Source organism: Mizuhopecten yessoensis, unplaced genomic scaffold (assembly GCF_002113885.1).
Source record: "Mizuhopecten yessoensis strain PY_sf001 unplaced genomic scaffold, ASM211388v2 scaffold1557, whole genome shotgun sequence".
Classification (NCBI taxonomy): Eukaryota; Metazoa; Mollusca; class Bivalvia; order Pectinida; family Pectinidae; genus Mizuhopecten; species Mizuhopecten yessoensis.
In genome coordinates, this window is record NW_018404106.1 from 246,552 (window position 1) to 252,389 (window position 5,838).

Genomic DNA, 5,838 nt, shown 5'->3' on the forward strand with positions numbered 1-5,838 from the left:
GATAAAACATTTCTTACGTCTAGCTGTCAATGATTGCCATCCGAGCTCCCTGTAAATACATTCTTTTTGTTGTTGTTGATGTTGTAAAAATGTGTAATTCAGCTATTATGCGATCTGCTTCATACTGCATATTCTGCCTTTTTTCCCCTCTCGAATATGTAACGTTACAATTGTCCCACACTTCGCAGGCATATTCAAATAGTGTACTTATAAAACAACGTATACTTTTTCTATTTTCTTTTCTACTTAGGATGTATTTTAGTTTCCTTAACGTTGCCATGTATTTTGTAGTGTTGGTTAATATATCTTTTCATTGTGAGAGTTACATGTACCATTGCTACTTGTAGAAAAGAAATTGTGGATTAGAACGTATGTTTGTGTTAGAAATTAAAAGAATTTCGGTTTTATTTGGGTTGAAGCTCCTATAACCATTTTTGTGCCTAAAGAGTTAGTTGTTCCATATGTCATAGTTTATTAATTGTTTATATCGTGTAAACTTTAAGAAGAATGCGCTAATTTGGTGTCGTCAGCGAAAAGTCAGGTAATTGATAATAGTGTATTTGAAATATCATTGATGTATACTAGAAATAGAAATGGCCTTAAAACTGACTCTTGAGGAACTGCGGCTTTGAAAGATATTTCTGAAGATATGGTATTTTTTAGTACGACTGACTGGTGTCTGTTACTTAAGTGTTTTTTCTATCCAGTCTAAAAGTTTATCTTTTTAAATTTAATTATTAGACCTTTATGCAAGACTCGGTCAAACGCTTTATAAAACTCACAGAACACAAGAGCAGTATATTAAGGATTCTCCGGTACTATAAGTATGCTATGATAGAGTTCGATGAGTTGTTAAATTATATAGTAATTTGGTAAGAAGCCACGCAATCTGTCAATCAAATAGAAGTTTGTTACTGAAGATGTAAATGGTATTATGAATTATTCGGTCGTCGAAAGGGTTGCCAATTCAGCTTAGTAAATAAATGGGTCCCAAGTTTTGTAAAATAGGTGTAACATGGGCAAACTTCCATGAATCAGGAAATACAGAAGTACGAAAGGATTCGTTGAATAGAAATGTAAGTGGTTTCGATATTTTCTTGGATATTATTTTTAATATTTTATGATTAATGCCATCTGGACCAGCGGCTTTTTTAATTGTCTTAAATATAAATTATATCTAAAACCTCTTGTTCTGTTTTTGCAGTTTCAGTAAGGGACGATTGTTATAAGAATATTTCGAAATGAATACCGAGATAAATAAATTTATTTCAAGGTAACAATACAAATAATATTGTTTATTTGTTTGTGTGGGGGTTAAAAATAAGATTGGCGGGCAGGGTCGAACACAGCCGGATCTATCTGATAACTTGTCAAATCTACTTAAGCTCCATAATAAATGTTACTCGAGGCACGATTAACTTATGTCAAATATAAAAAAAGGAATTTGTATTGAATAACATTTAATAATTTACGAGTTGGGTGAATAGTTTGCTAGTTGTCAAGATTGCGAGAAACGAGTGGTAATGGTAAATATGAATAACATTCAACTGACGATCGAATAACAGGAGCAGAAATGATTTTGTTCAACTCGCGAGTGAAATGTAACGTTTTCTTATCAAGAAATCAAGACTGTTGTGTTTATTTCAGTTTTCTTTAAAAATATGCATGTGCTTCCGTGAAAAGACATTCCAACTACCGCCGAAAGATGTTGTGTGCTGCTTCATCGTGACGTCACAAAAAAGAAGATATTGGAACGCGCAACTATTTAAAATGTTCCCTTTTATTTTCTCACACTTAACCCTGCCATGAGTAGTCGGTTCAATGTGGAAATAACAAAAAGTTTTATTGATTTACTCGGAGCTAAGTTCAGATATGCCCTTTATCATTTGGAAGAACAAATAATAATGAGCATCAAATGTCTCAAACAAAGTAGGAATACTCATGTATATCTAGTTTGGAGGAGGACACATGTATTGAAAGACACACAGGGAAGCGCCCGAAGTCCAATAGGATCATTTCGCCCCCTTTTAAGGAAAAAGCCGAGTGTGGTCCGTTTGGTATAGAGTTGTTAATAAATGAAAAACATAATATAGAGTGATAATGTCATTTTGAAAGCTGCTTTTAGAGATATGTTACTGATAAAATAATGTTATTTGGGTGGCATAAAAGAAAGAGGAAATGAACAATTCAAATGAATAGACTCATAGATATACTTAAAAGACAAAAAAACGTCCATAAAGATTACCCATGCTATAACAACAGAAAGGAATTTTGACATATTTAGATAAGATTGCGAAGAAACAGAAAGAATGTCGCTACAAGATACTTATTTAATTATCCCATTATTGGATTAAAACTACAACGTTATTTGACTAAGTCAATACGAGGGGGTACTTAAACTAAAATGCATTACAAACTTTAGTAGGCCATACAGTTTTAACTGAAAATGCATTGACTAAATATTGAAAAAAGGGGATATCAAAACATTGATAGAAACAGACGATTTTGAAATTAATGTATTCTCAATTAACGGTATAGGGAATGTATTTTATTTCCATACTTTAAGCGTCAAGGACTTTCTTAGTTGAAAGGGTTAAATACGTAGTTTGAAGAGACTGAAATAAAAAAGGTACTTTTGAAAAAAAACACCAAGCAATTTAAAGTTATATTCTGCCAGAGACATCCCTAACCACGCCTAAGGATGTGCACTTCTGAGGGTTAAATCGCTTTGACATCTCGTATTGATCGAGTGTAATGTTGTTGTTTTTTAATAAAAGATGTCTACTGTTTACGAGATTAAGAGAATGACCAATTTTGCAGCCATTGGAATATCCCAAAAATGTAAAGCTAAAATTCCACCTGTTTGGACATTTTTGTCACTGAAAGTACCATTGCATCGACATTTTTAACGTAGAAATGATCTGTGCTGTGCAATTTTTGAATATTCGTTATTATGAGCACACAATTCAACGAAGCAAAAAATGACTCAAAAATGACATTTTATTTCTTATTTATAGTTTAATTGAAGAACTTTTGCTTTCAATCGTTAAATCTGCAAAAATAGTGAGAAAAAAAGATTAAATAGGATTTTCGTGAACGCAGGCATTGCTGTTTCTAAATCATCAATATATTGTGAAAACACTGCGGTAAAAATCAATTTTGTCTATATATTTATAAGAAGCTGTATGGCCGTATTTCAAATCAAGATCTTTCCAGAATTCCTCAAGGTTTTACTCAATTTCAAATACAGTACAAGATGAAACAACACCCTAAGGGAAACTGCTCCAGAGATCAATTATTCTTTGAGTAAAGTAAAGTTCTCTAAGATGTAAATGGCCATGTTGTTTGAGTAAGTATGACTGTGTCTACGAGTTTTTCCGAGAGCAGCGAAATCAAATAGACCCTCCACCAAATTTGGACACGCCATTATCATGAGCCGAGCAAACGTCTGGAAGCTAGAATTGGAATCCCTGACCGGTGTATTCTCTCGCTGAAGCTAATATTCTTAATTCCAGGGGTCAGCGTTGTAGATCTCTTTGGGTGATTTCTATCCTAAGTATAGCCCTATGGGGTAGGAGTGACCATTTTTTTGTAATAAAACAATAGTTAAGTTAAAGAAATTTCACTTCCATAATTTAGAAGAAAATGCTATTTGTATCGATTGTGTAGGCATTCATTGATTTCTTACTTAACACACTCGGACATTATTGTATCGAGTTGTTCAGCATTAAAAAAATGCCTTTTAGTTGATGCCATAAACTCATGATCAGGCCCCTTTTCCTAAAGATACATATAAGAAAATAATTTAATTTACATGATTCAACTTTTCAGAAGAATGTATTAAGCCTTATACAGTGAGGAAAAAAATAAAGAATTAAAAGATTGTAAGATTTACATCTGAGAGAAGATCTTAATTAATCGATGATTATTTAATTAGCATGAGAAAATCGGAAAGGATTGTTTACTGTAAAAATACCGATTGTGTATTGCATTACTATTATCCAATTTTCTTCACTAGAGTTATCTCCCTTTATTCACAAAAGGCTAGTACTAGTGCACCACGCCCCTTTGACTTCTAATACGGAGTGCAAATACGGACTTATATTTTCCCACTATTAAGCCTTCATTCCTTATTTGATCAATATAGAAAGATTCTTTTATTTCATGAATCAAATAGTTAAACTATGACCGGTTGCTTTTCAGTAAAAAATATTCTCATATACGGCACTGGAACTAAAAATATAGCAACACGACATTCTGTTTTAGAGAAGAACAGTTCGTTATCCGTGAATGATTTTGTAGAATCTTGTCTTGACATGTTTTCGTTTTGCTAAAAACAGGATCAGGAGAAACGCCTACGTCAGTGGTTTTCCTGTGGTGTGTGTATATAAAGTGAAGCCGACTTACAGCACCGGTGTCACTCGAACAAGGTAAGCTGGCAGGGGTTTATTGGGCGTGGAACCGCTTGTTTACATGTTACTTTGGCATGTAGTCGTTCTAGAGGGGTATATTCTTGATTTTGAGACACTCCATCCTCAGACTGGGAATTCCATGCCCCCTCCCCGCATTAGGATTTCCCATATACCCACATGGTATAAGCACCATCTCTAAAGATTGGTCCCCATATCTGCGATTACAGGCGTGCACCAAAGTATTGTTTTTGCACAGTGATCCGTCATTTATTTGCTGACACAGTGTTATATTTATCGATCGACAAGTTATAACCAGTCATACTTGTAAGCAGTAGAGAGTGTACACTCTATTGTAGTGACAAAGGCCGGATAATAACTTGTAAAGCGTCCCCAGTCAGGTTATTTGCATGTNAATAGTCAACGGTGTGCTGCGAAAGGCAGCAGCCCGAGCACGTAGCACGAGGAGAACGTCTCAGAAGCGATTTCCCGTGTTCTGAGGATTGTTTTTATGTTTAATTAACAAGAAGAAAAAAGCATGTTTTAAGTATGGCCCAAAGACTTTTTTTGTGTACTGGAAGGAAAATTAAAGTTTCGGTTCAAATTCTCTATCAACAGCGTGTTTTAGAAGTCAGATGGTATTATCATAGGGGCAACCTGGTGATGACAAATGTATGAATCCACAGGGGGCTTGTTCATTATTACCTAATTTGGCGTGCCGCCCGCAAGGGGGATCCACCGTCAAAATATAAATCTAGTCTTCAGACATTGTACGTTTGTCGTACAAAAGAACAAATAACACCATAACATCGTTGCTGTTTAATTAATGAGTTACTCATGGCATCACTAAGTTGCTAAACAAACGGTAAGTTCAAATCAGTGCGACACCCAAGGCCACAAGCTATATACAGGGGCGTTTCTAGGATATTTGAAAGAGGGGGCGTAGAATAAAAGCTGTCGCCGAGCGGAGCGATGCGAAAAAAGTTTTGGACCTTTTTTTTTGCTAAAAAATATAAAATAATTGTGAAATGCACTAATGTAACGGTATTTGATTTGGAGCATGTATATTTTATAGTTGAAGTGTCATGGTTTGACATTTTTTTTTATCAGAGTATGTCTTTAATTAATGAATATGATAAATTGCCATATTCAATAAAATACTAGCAGATTACGATAAAAAAACCCCTTTTTTTACGCCCATTACGACCTCACCTGGACCCGCCCCTGATATAGTCTCGCGTTTTATAATTGTTGACTAATTCACTAGTGTAGACAATGATATATCTGAAATGACCACGCTGATTAACTCATGTAAGGGCGTGCATATTACCAACAGTGGTACATTTGCTAAGCTATCTGGTTAAAATGGTACAACTTAGGAGGCACATACGCGTCACCTTTAAATTTAATTTAAAATTATCATACTTGT

At 34.6% G+C, this 5,838-nt stretch overlaps 1 protein-coding gene across 1 annotated transcript in view; it reads left to right on the top strand.

Moving 5' to 3' along the window:
• Positions 1–4,281: 4,281 nt before the first annotated feature.
• LOC110465163 overlaps positions 4,282–5,838 on the top strand; it is a 12,089-nt gene continuing 10,532 nt past the window's right edge. Inside the window, exon 1 of the mRNA XM_021520804.1 lies at positions 4,282–4,430. The gene's annotated coding sequence lies outside the window, so the exon portion shown is untranslated. The remainder of the gene's footprint in view (positions 4,431–5,838) is intronic.